The sequence below is a fragment of the Siphateles boraxobius genome, unplaced genomic scaffold (genome assembly GCF_051911475.1).
Source record: "Siphateles boraxobius isolate OS27281-9 unplaced genomic scaffold, OSU_SipBor_1 22, whole genome shotgun sequence".
NCBI classification, from domain to species: Eukaryota; Metazoa; Chordata; class Actinopteri; order Cypriniformes; family Leuciscidae; genus Siphateles; species Siphateles boraxobius.
Genome location: NW_027508833.1, coordinates 38,385,071 through 38,398,444, shown reverse-complemented (window position 1 = coordinate 38,398,444; position 13,374 = coordinate 38,385,071).

Here is a 13,374-nt window from a genome sequence, read left to right as displayed (position 1 = left end):
CCATCAAAACTATCACTGAATGCTGTCATCTAGTTGAAATATTGCAGGTGTGTTATAATTTTTGTTATAAAGACATTTGAAATATATATTTTTAAATGTCAGACAGCAACAAACATGGATAAATAGACAATAACGATTGTTGTTCTGGAATTCTCTCAAACGTTATTGGATCATGTTCAAAGTCACCTGATGAGTGAACTTTAGGGAAATACAGCCACTAAAAATAGGATCATTTGGTTTAAAGTAATGGCTCAGAAAAGTGAATTTAGTTCTGAGAAAAGGTTTAACATCATTTGCTTGCAAATGCCACTTGATATTCTGCCAGTTTGCCAATGTTGTAATCTAATGCAATTAAACTCATACATTTTTTGAAGTGTGGCATAATTGTCCGGATACTTTTTTAGGGCCACTGTTTATAACCACAGAAAGAGTAATAATAATTGTACACACATGGAATTCGACTGAGAGTCAGTTTCTGTGGAGTTTAACCCTGACATCATTGTACATACAGTAACTGGAGTAAAGCCGCATTACAGTTTCCGCATACACCCTGAGAACTTCTTAAAAAACACACAGGCGGAGGATTATCAACCACTGTGCTAATCTAAACACTGTAGTAAATTCCTTTAAACTGTCGAAACTTCCTGCAAACTGGCGCCTTTCAACAGATTATGTAATGCTGTTTTGAGCTTTTCTATTAATTTTCTTAATCTTCCATATTTGGTAAGATCCTAATACTGCAGTTCTGTCTTCAACTTGACTGGACAGTGGCTCCTGCCATACACACGGGAGCAATTTGGTTACCAGGATACACTTCCGGTCCATTCCCAAACGTTTTAAACTCAATCAACTCCATGACTGGAAAAAAAACAAAAAAAATCTGCCTCTGCAAAGTGGAAATAAATAAAAACCGCCACTTTGGCAACACAGTCTGGTTAGATATAGAGCATCATTTAAACATATTTGTAAGAAAGGTTACTCACTTCTTTGGGGTAAAACTGTACAGTAGTAAATATTTCTGGATACAAAATAAAGGCTTTTTATTTCATGTATATTTTTTGAATGTACACTGTAAAAAAAAATTTGGACATTGCTTTAATTCATCAAAATAAGTTAAGCAATTTTCAACTTTTTTATAAGCTATACAAGATTCAACTCATTTTCTTAAGTCAGTTTAATGTCATTTAAGTTGAAATGACTTAAACATCCAAATTGATTGTACTTAAAAATAGAGTGTACTTTTAAATCAAATTTTGCTTAATTTTCATTTAAGAATGTTTTTAATTTCCTCTTCTAGTTTTGTGGGGGGAAAGTATAAAATTCATCCACCAGATGGCTAATGTCTGCTGCACATTTCATTTCTCAACTTGGAACAGTTTGGCTATTGTCAGGCTTAGTTCATCAGCACATTGCCCAGCAATAAAGGCCAGACCCATGGGCGGCACTGGGCAGAAATGGGTGGAAACACACACAAAAAAAGTGGAAATATGTTGCACCTATTCTTAATATTATCTTTCATCATGCTCTGAATGAGTGTTTGCTTAGTCTAATTTCTGAAACCGGATTTTCCTATACAGTGAAAAGCCCATAGATTCATCCACCAGATGGTTTTCACCTAAATAAAGTGACTGTGGTATGTGGAGTTTCAATAGGTCACTAAATTACATCTAGGACCAAAATCAGTATCAAAAGTACCTACTACGTCATCTCAGGGTTGACTGAGTTCGTCCCCATTGAATTGAATTATTTCACAGATTCCTGCAAAAGCATTTAGTGAAGTCAAAGACTCAATAGAATGATAAGATCTGGTTTTCTGCAGAGCTATGGAAGGCTTCATTTATGGTCTCCATAGAAAGACGTAGCAATTTATTTATAGCAATAATGTATAAATCTTTCAGACCTATCCTGAGCTTTGAGGTGAAGCAAAGGTATATGCATCTATGGAAGCCGCAAGTAAGCATGATTTTAACTTTATTTATTTTTTAAATGTTGAATTACCAGTAAAGAACTACACTATACTCATAATGCTGAGGAGAGATGGGCGAATCAGACAAGTTGCTTTTACCACGAAAACACACATTTCTGTCACCCTGTGACCGCTCACCCCCATTAAGCATTGGAAAAGATTGAGTCAGGCTCAAAAGTATTTTATACTCATAATCAATGATTACAAATGAGTAGTTTTAAATACAGTAGTCAACATTTGATGTGGAACAAAACCTTTCATCAAAGTTATACATGAATTTTGAACAATACCCGTTCTCGTCTAGGACAACTTTGATTAACTTTTTTGATCCATTGTAAATGTTGACTACTGTATATGGGAGTGCATTTAAAAATACATTTCTCAATGTAGAGTTTTGTTTTTTATAAATTCCATGAATTAATATTAATTCATAATTATCTTTAAATTTTTTGGAGGGTTGCACCTCATGACATAAACAACTTAAATTGACCTTGACACAGTCATGAGGATCTGCAGGGGTATTTTCCTGTTTTATGTTTTTGTTTATGCATATTTTGCATGTTGGTTGCACCGCATGACTTTGTTGGTTGCACCTATTTTTTCAAGAATTTTTACATTTTAATTAGGCTTTTTTCTTCAATAAATCAGGACAGTTGAATCAACTTAATATTTTTTACTTTATGCCACAAAAATAAAAATCTAAATGAATTGTAGCCTTTATGCCTTATCAGCATTTTAGCCAAACGGATGTTTTCTAACCCAAATGAATGAAGTCATCGTTTGGCTCCCGTAGAATCTGCACATTAACTGCATGTGTTTATCCCAGATAATTAAATTGTTAAATGTCAAGACAAGGGTGAATGCAATGTCTGCTTTTAATAAAACTTTGCTATGAAGTAGCACTTTACTTGACATACAGAAAAACTCTCCGCATCTGAATAAACTGCTGTAATTCAACAAATCGAATCATTCAACGACTTTGCAAAATCAATGCAATGTCAATGATTTCTCTATCCATCATTGTAACACACTGCAAAGCCTTCAGCACTGACCTGCCTAAAACAATCTTTTATTGTATATTATCCAAGTCTCTTTCACTGCTCAGTGTGTTTTCTTTTCTTTCCTCTTGTAATGATACACAGATGTGCATCCGCACTGGCATGAAAACACTTTATGTTTATAAGTCCAATTTCTTTCTTAAGCTGCAAGCGCAGCCTTGATGCCACATGTGTTACTGGGATTTGAACGTTTGGTGCATCATGGGAAATTCCCTTCTACTTGTATTCGCCTCATTCCAGCCTGCAGGGAAAAACACATTACTGATATTTGGCACTGTAAGCCCTGATTTTTATAACGTCAGCAATGATGAAAGAGAGCAGAATGCAAGTCCATAGCCCTGATACCTTAAGAGCCCACAGCATTACCTTAAACACTGAACCCCTATCTCACGTTTCTGCCGTCATCGTCCCACAATTGTGATTGAGCTGCACAGGTGGGCTGGCAGATATCCAAACTGGCGGATATAAAAGAGAGATCTGAGAAGATGGCACCCTGCCACAATCAGGACTGAAGGCCAGAGGGTTTGCACGTTTCTGAGTTTGTTCAGGGCTGTGTTTGCACAACCACATTTTTCATTACCACTTTGTGCCACATCAGGATCCTGATCATCTGTCAGGATCTACTTTGCGATAATGACCAGTTGACTTGTTTTTTCTTTCCTTAAAATCAGTGTTGGTTGTAATTAATTATTAAGTAATCTATTGACTGTAATTAAATTACTTTTCCCTTGGAAAAGTAAAGGATTACTCTTAATTTTTCTGGGTAACACTTTATTTTACAGGGATAGGGATAGTTCAACCAAAAATGAAAATTCTGTCAGTAATTACTCTCCCTCATGTTGTTCAACCCCGTAAGACCTTCGTTCATCTTCGGAACACGAATTAAGATATTTTTGATGAAATCTGAGAGCTGGATCACTCCTCCATAGGCTTCTAAGGGATTGAAACTTGTTCCCCGAAAAGTAATTAAAGACATCGTTAAAATAGTCCAAGTGACTACAGTGGCTCAATCTTAAGTTTATCAAACGACGAGAATACTTTTTGTGCGCAAAAACAAACAAAAATAACGACTTTATTTCAACTATTCATTTCCTTCTCTAAGTCAGTTAACGTAGTGTGATAGCGTAGAGCTACGTCACACGTATATGCAGGAATTCCGTTTTTGTCAAACAGCGACCCCTAGAGTTGCTGTAGAGTACTTTTTGACCTTACTGTTGTAAGAACAACTCACGCAGAGCGTAACAGTCTATGGTCTGAACTCACGGCCTCTCCACTTTATAATAATAAAGTAGCCTACCGCGTTAGGCTAACTTGAGCCTAAATGCCAGATGACATCAATAAAGTTACATCATGTACGTCGCATTATTTCATAGCAATGTCCGTTATCATGATGTTGTTAGACATGATTATTGCAATTTATCTTAATAGTTCGCAAATTGCGCTCATTTACACTATTTACAACATGCAGGCTTATTTATGTCCTGATAATTATGTGAGATATTGACAACTGTTCTCATGATAATCGCAGGAATCAACTTTAACAGTGAAAGCCTGAGCGAGTGGGACTCTTGTCCGGTTCCTCGCGCTGTCAGATTCTCGGTCCGCCGGCCCAAAGTTGCAAGTCCGGTTTTTCCGCTCACAGGCACCAGAGGGGGGCGAGACGACCACCATTCAACCCGAAAAGAGTCATATAACCATTCCAATGACTCTGAAGCTGTTCAGTTAAGATAAAAAAACTGCATAGTAAGGTCTTTATACACCACTGAAAACATAGTTATGGATCTTATATTGCATTTCTGTCAATAGATCCTCAGAAATATTACACATTGCACCTTTAATACTACTCAGTACTTAAATATATAATTACACTGAAACAATGACACCTTAAAATAAAGTGTAACCTTCTTCTGTAATTGAGTAACGCTCTATTAACATGCTAGTTGTATACTATTAACTAGAAACTCTGATTAACGAATAAGTAAGTAATATAACGCTCAGTTGAATGTGGTAGTTCACTATTAGATAATCAATAACTACTACTTTTTCCATACATCCCAGAGGAAAACTAAGAACTACTATATACAGGTTCATAATTAATATAAATAATATATTTCAAAACATGGTAACTCACTAGTAATGACTCAAGTATTGCCAAATCCATCAGAAGGAATTACTATCCAAAACCTTCCAAAAAAAGTACAAAAACTTCAAAAGTTTACAATGACTTGCAGCCATTACTAGGGAGTTATCATGCTTTGATAACTGATCCCAATAATTAGTAGTTCTTTTAAAAGGATGTAGAGTCATTACTATACAAAAACCTCAAAAGCTTAGAATGCTGATCCAAATAATTAGTAATTCCTTCTAAAGGATTTGGTAATACTTGAGTCCTTACTAGTGGGTTACCATGATCTTCACTTAAGAATGAATTGTATTGTTCATTGAGAAAATTACTCCACTTTTAATGCAACTCCATTGGCTTCCAGTTAGTTATCGCATTCAATTTAAAATGTTACTTTTCACTTATAAGGCTCTCCATAATCTAGCACCTTCATATTTGATTGAACTTCATGTGTATTCATCTACTCGATCTCTTAGGTCTTCTTCTACTACGACTCTAGTAATGCATCTGTACGTCTGTAGTTGTGCTGCTTCGAGACTTTGGAATATCTTACCTCAAGACATACGCAATAGTTCTAGTCTTTCAATTTTTAAATCATGTAAAATTAGCTTATTCTGAATGACACCATTTTTGTTCATGTTTATATTGGACCGAAGCTATGGAACAGCCTACCGGCTTACATTAGATCTGCCCAATCATTGTCAGTTTTTAAGTCTACTTTGAAAACGTATTTTTTCTCAATAGCTTTTAATATATTTTGATATGTGTGTTTTATGCTTATATTTTTACTTGTATTGTATGTCTTTTGGGCCTTGTTAAGCAGTTTGGTCAACGCCAGTTGTTTTTAAATGTGCTATACAAATAAAATTGTATTGTATTGTATTGTATATTCATTGTTAATGTATTTAACTGTTTGTAAGGTGTCCTTGAGTGTCTTGAAAGGCGCCCAAAAATAAAATGAATTATTACTATTATTATTATTATACATTACTCATATTAATTATGAACCTGTATAGTTCTTAGTTTTCTTTTTTTCAGAGGTATGAAAAAAGTAGTAGTTACTGATAAGCTGATAGTGAACTACCACATTCAACTGAGCAATATTACTTACTAATTCGTTAATCAGAGTTTCTTGTTAGTTAGTAGTTATTAGTGTGTTAATATTGCATTACTCATTTGTTTCTGTGTTATTCATTAATGACGGAACAGTATTCTAAAGTGTTAGCCAATTCTATATAAAACAATAGTGTATATTGTTTATATGAAAGAATTAAAAGAGCAGTTTCATCTATCCTTGTATTGATCAACTCGAGGTTGATATGGGATTTATAAATACTTTTTAGAGAGTGTAATTAGTACAGTAATCGAATTACACTGTTTAAAGTAACTTACCCAATACTGCTTAAAATAATCAAAATTATTACTTTTAATAATTAAAAGGCACAGTATGTTAGTTTCACCACTTCTGCATTTTTTCAGGAAGCACACTGTGTGTTCTCATGGTTTCTGACAGCTGAGGGTACGGGGATATGATCGTTTCACAGGTTAAAATTGCGTATTTCTATGGATTTAAACATTGTAAAAATGTAAAAAAAAAATTTTATAAAAATTGCAAAAAAACAAGTACACAAGTCAACAAAATATATGCCATTTTTTCTAGTGGTTTTTGGATATTTTAATGCAAAAATCTTAATTATTGTATCTTTAAAAGTACTATTTTGTTTTAGGTTTAACAAAGCAAAAGCCAAACATTCAAATATTCCAAGTATATCCCTAACCCTGAAGTACAAATATCATTAATGGATCTGTTTGATGGCAGATCACATACTGTCGATGACCACACGCAGAGATCTGACAGTGACGCTGAGCCCTTCTGTGCAGCCAAACATAAAACTCCTCCATATGCTGATCTCTTTGTCTTTTCATTTCTCAAGCTGGAACTGTTTGACTATTGTCAAATTTAGGAAGTCAGACTTTAAAAAAACAAAACAATGGAAAAACATTCCCTGCGGATACGGAGAGGAAAAATGGAAACATGAGAACACACAAAAATTATACTTAAAAAAGAAAACATTTACAATAGTGAGTCTTGCTTTATGTGGCATTTTCCACAAATAAGGTGCAAATTAAAGTTGGCATGAAACGAAAGTTGTGATGTCTTTTCCTTTCCCTATTGTGATGTATAACTGTGTTAAACGGATTTTAAATGGAAATGTTTTGCACTTGATTGTGCAAGCAAGAGTGATGACAAGCTGTCCCACCAGAGAAGAGACCCAGACAGCAACATAGTTTCCCAGATCCGGCCCGCATCTGGTACGGGTGAGATCCACATGTACCAGATGTGGCCCGGATCTGGGCCGACACTATGTTGCTGTCTGGGGAAGAGGGAGGGGAAGTTATTTTGATTAAGATTACAATTTATGGATTTTTAAAAAATGTGCACAGAAAAATAATTTACATTAAATATTGCAATATTCCAAAAAACAAAAAATAAATAAGGGTGCAATCGAAAGGGTTCACTTCATGTCAGGATGGACATCAAAGTGTACCATACTTGAAATGTGCTGTGTAGAATCAAATACATTATGCATTATGAAACACAAACCCCTTTTTAAGGCACACAAGGTTGCTGACAGTGGCCGGCCTTCACGGTCCATTGCCCAACAAAGCCTACAACAACTTTCTGACAGCATTTGCATGACAGCCAAACGTGTGGCTAAAGACAATCCAAAAAATCTGTGTAGAAAACACAGTCAAAGACAACGGAGGCAACTAAATCATTGCAAAGACGGACAACGTATACCATTCTACATTAAAACAATCCAGTTGAGACCACCAGCATAGGCTACAGAAACTTCCTTCTTTCATTGAAGAAATGGGGAAAAACTGTTAAACTGATTATGTGACAATTCTGGCCCTTCCTCAGGTCTCGCTCAATCTTTCCTTTCTTTTACCATTGAACTTCCTGTTATGTGTTTGCCTCCCCATCCCAGCATCTAAACTGGGCTGCATTCCCACCATTAATCCAACCCAGACTCTTTTCCATCTCTGTAGTCTTTTATTTTGATGTTCCTCATCTGTTCCTCAGTTACGCACTAAAATGGTTGACACACTGATTTAGACACACTAATAAAGTGACAAACGGGAGTTCATGCACATTTTTTGTTCAAGACTTCTATATTTTTTCGTAGGATTACCTCAAAATCATGCGAAGACATGATCTATGCCAAACTAAGCACTCTTCTTCAAGGCCAAAACCAATAATTGTACAGCAGCCAAAGAGGCAACACCCTTGTAACATCATTGCTTACTTTACAGTCCCATAGACTTCAATTAAAAACCTGAATAGCAACAGAACTCTATAGCAACAGTATAGAGTTGTGCATGGATGCCATTAAAACCCAGCCCTCTATAGACATGCCTTTGCAGTTCCCCACAATAACAAATAAGACGGCACAAAATTTTTGCCCAAAAAAAAAGTTTTTGGAAATGTTTCTATCATAGGGTTTTAAAAAAAAGTATAATAAAAATATTAAGAAATGTTTCTTACATATGTGATTAAATGTGTCCATTATTTTCAAAAATATTTGTAAAAAAAAATTGAAGTTTGACTAATTAAAAAAATAAAGGTATTTATTTTACAAATATCATGAATTATTAATATAGCCTAAGTATAATTTTTTTTACAACCTCAACTAACCTCGCCTTGCAATAAAAGCTCAAAAATGTCAGAGACTCTAATATTAGTCTTTTATTCGTTTTTTCTCTCACCAGTTTTGTAGAAGCAGTATACTTTGATAAATGCTATTAAAAAAGGGTTGACAGGCAGACTGAAATATGCCCAGTGTCCTGCGATAGATAAAGCAGCTGCTCTGCTATTCTTTGACTTGGCAGAATTCATCAGTGGTCTGAAAGAGTTCCCACATAAACCCACCAGAGGAACCCTTTGGTCCAACTCTTTCCTTTGGGAAAACGTTTCTTCTCTTTTCACTTCTGGAGAGCGAATCAGCATTTGTTTGTGTTGAGCAACGGTTTCCATAGAGACAGAAGGTTTCTCAGACATTCAGCATTCCAGAATATTTCTTCTATTTTTTTTCTTTCTTTGATGCAACAGGCATGTTAAATAAACCCTCCCTCTTATTTCCTCCAGGAGAAAGATTAGGCTAATATTAACTAGGGGCCACTAAGAAAAGTGAGGTCTCTGTTTAACATTGATTCTAATTTTAAAAGACAAATGAGCCCTCAAAATGACCTCAGAAAATCTCTCTTGATCTGTTAGTACGCTAACATGTGATTAGCGCTTGATTAGCAAGTAAAACGGCAGCCAACAAAGAACCAGATCAGAAGACGCCCAAACCTGTGGAACGTATTAACCCTCTATGGTACGGTGTTGCCTCCAGGCAAAAGTCTATTTTCATTTATTTTTAATAAAATGAGACGCCCATTTATTGGTCAAGCCTATTTCACTGAAGAACTCAAATACTTATCAATGAAAGTGCAAAAACGTGGTCATATGACCCACAGGGGTCTATTTTGAGTCTTATTTCAGCACACGTGCCCAGGTCACATGGCTCCATATTTTCCATATGTACTAATTTCCATCCAGTTAATCACCAACAGAAAATATGAGTCACTTTCACTGGCAATAAAAAGAAGTATTTTCAAGAACTTTACATCATATATCATCAAATGTTTTAGAGGACATGACAAAAAACTGTGTGTTGCCTAAGGGCAACATTGTACCACAACAGAATCGCATAAGGCCACACCAGGCATACTAGGTTGGATACAAATACACTGTACAAAATTATAAACGTAACACTTTTGTTTTTGCCCCTTTTTTGGTCGTGGATGAATGGCACTACAATGGGCCTCAGGATCTCGTCACGGTATCTCTGTGCATTCAAAATGCCATCAATAAAATGCACCTGTGTTCGTTCTCTATAACATACTCCCCCATTCAAGTCGGTTACGACGACGAACTGCAGTCAGGTCTACGACGAGCATGCAGATGAGCTTCCCTGAGACGGTTTCTGACAGTTTGTGCAGAAATTATTTTGTCATGCAAATCGATTGTTGCAGCTGCTGTCCAGGTGGCTGGTCTCAGACGATCCTGAAGGTGAAGATCTGGATGTGGAGGTCCTGGGCTGCTGTGGTTACACGTGGTCTGTAGTTGTGAGGCCGGTTGGATATACTGCCAAATTCTCTGAAACGCCTTTGGAGACGGCTTATGGTAGAGAAATCAATATTCAATTCACGGGCAACAGCTCTGGTGGACATCCCTGTAGTCAGCATGCCAATTCATACTTTACAGTCACGTGACTACCATGGATACCTGGCGGGCAGCAAACGCTGACAAAATGGCGACAAACAGTGGGCAGCCAGGGGAATTGCAGCCTTGCAAATTTCCAATAATCAATTATAAAAAGTGAGGCTATTTTGTTTCCATAGCACACTAACAAAACGTTTAATTACACTAATAACACTAAAAACAATACAATTACTAAATATTAATAATATCACTAAAATGACTAAACGATCCCGAGCTCTATATCATTTTAGTGATATTATTAATATTTAGTAATTGTATTGTTTTTAGTGTTATTAGTGTCATTAAATGTTTTGTTAATGTGCTATGGAAACAAAATAGCAGTCTTTAGTTCACGAACAGCACAACTCTGTCATCTGTGAAAATCAAAAGCAGCTTCAAAAACTTGTTTCAAAAATTAATATTTCATTAATGTCATTAATGTAGGTCCACAAGAGAAATATTAAGGCAGTAAATTAAGATAGTCGTCGCTTTACCGTTATATCCATCGTCGTCTCTGAGAGAACGCGACATTAATGCAGCGACAGATGCTGAAAGCTCAGTCCGTTTCTACTTTCACTTTCGGGGAATGAGCGAGTTTACATGCACGTTCTTAACCCGATTACGCTGAATAATAGTGCATCCAATCACACAACAACTATCTGGCATGCCGTTTACACCTCAAAACACCAACTTTTGTATATTAAAACTGGCGACGTCCTGGCAAGATCATTGATTAGTTTACTGGGTTTCGTTGCTAGAGAACGACATTCTTGCCCGCCAGCCAGTACTTGTGACGTCACGTGCAAAGTATGAATTGCACACTCCCTCAATACTTGGCCGTGTGATAAAACTGCACATTTTAGAGTGGCCTTTTATTGTGGCCAGCCTAAGGCACACCTGTGCAATAACCATGGTGTCTAATCAGCATCTTGATATGCCACACCTGTGAGGTGGATGGATTATCTCGGCAAAGCAGAAGTGCTCACTAACAGAAATTAAGACAGATTTGTGAACAATATTTGAGAGAAATAGGCCTTTTGTGTAAATAGAGAAAGTCTTAGAACTTTTGAGTTCAGCTCATGAAAAATGGGGGACAAAACAAAAGTGTTGCGTTTATAATTTTGTTCAGTGTATATTATATTTGTAAGGAAAATTGTTAGAATTATCCAAATATGTTTTAATTTTTGCATGATTTTGTAATGAATAGTAAATCACATACTAAATCTGCACATATTATGATCTGCACGTTTTCTATAGTACCTAAAAAGGTATAAAACACAACTGTCAGTTGATGAGGGTGAGGATGAGGTGTCATTCTGTAATGAGGAAGATGAGGTCATAGTGACATAGTGAATCCTGCAGGGAGAGAGTGCAGATGTGATGATGATGAAGATGGATGGTACCCAAGGTTGAAGTAATAGACGTGCTGAAACATAGAAGATGTGCTGAAAGGTCAATTGATCGTTAGTGTGTGGGTAGGGTTAGGGGTTAGTTTCTGTTGTAGCATTGTGTACCTTTGGACACGTCCCTATTTTTCAGAACAACTCTTTTGGCAAGCCCATTACTCTGAACCAGCAGCTGTCCTGTCCTCAGACAAGAAGCAGAGAGATACAAACAGTTAAACGAGGAAGAACTCGTGGATTAATAACGTGGATTTTCAGACCCAATCAGCAAGGTACAATTAAGTGTTATACAAATGGGTTTGTTTTAGTAATCAGAGACACTTTAGAGGACCTACACAGGATTCCATAAGGCATAATGACAAAGAATAGACAGATTTGTGGTGATTTAGAGTTCAAAATATAATGTGTTTCTCATTCCTTTTCCCCTTAGAGTCCTTTATTTCACGACATTGATTTACAAGCTGTTTCCACAGTAATGCCATATTAAATGGGCCAGTTTTATAACGACAACAGTATTCACAAACATGTGACCACAGAATCCCCAGCCTAATATTTAATGATTACTTAACCACAATAATATTAGGATCTGTGATACATTAGCCAAAATCTTTAAGAGCCTTATCAGCATAAAGATTTCCACTACACCCTTCAAATAAAAACCATTCCATTTTATGCTGGAAATGATTTTAACACAAAGAGGCTTTTGGAGAAGAACAAACATCAACCCATCTCCAACATAATGGCTTAAACATTTCCCTTTGGTTGCAGCACAATGATGGAGCAGTGCCAAATACAGTAGAAGAGCATGATCGCTTCTCCAGGATCCTGATCCACAGGACATTTTCCTGATGTCCTACAGTCTGCCATTCTTAAATTGCACAGTTTCCATATAAAACCACTTTCATTCATTCTAGTTTATTCTGAGGCATGCCAGAGTATTGGCTTGACATAAAAGTTTTACTATCCTTAAATCTTTTTCTTCAGTGTGCTGACAAGTTTTCTCACTCTATTACTCACTGGTTTATTTTACAGATAGGTGTTAAATGCCTAAAGTTATGGATTAGGGAATTGATACTGTATAACAGTGGCAGGTTACCATCGTTACCGAACAGTCGTTTTCCTGTATGTTCTGCTTTCCTTCAGCCTATTACTCCATTATGACATAACCATGTGTCCCACGCCAAACTCTCTCAATTTCAACCACAGTCATTTCCGTGCTGATAAACTGATTTAATGAAGACTCCGGAGTTCACAAATGGAAACTGCCTAACTGCCTGAAATGCAGGAGCCTTGCGGATCTATTGCAAGAACATGGTGAAGAAAATCCCCAAGTTCAAAGCTTCACCAAGACACCAATAAACTTTTATTCCTGGTCATTTGTGTTACTGATCTATGCCATCTGTGGCTTGGTGGCCTCATAATTGAAACCGTGTGGATATGTGGCCTGCCCAAATATTATGTCTGATTTTGTATCAATGGATTTATGGTAGTATATATGGCCAAGAAAGGGTAAG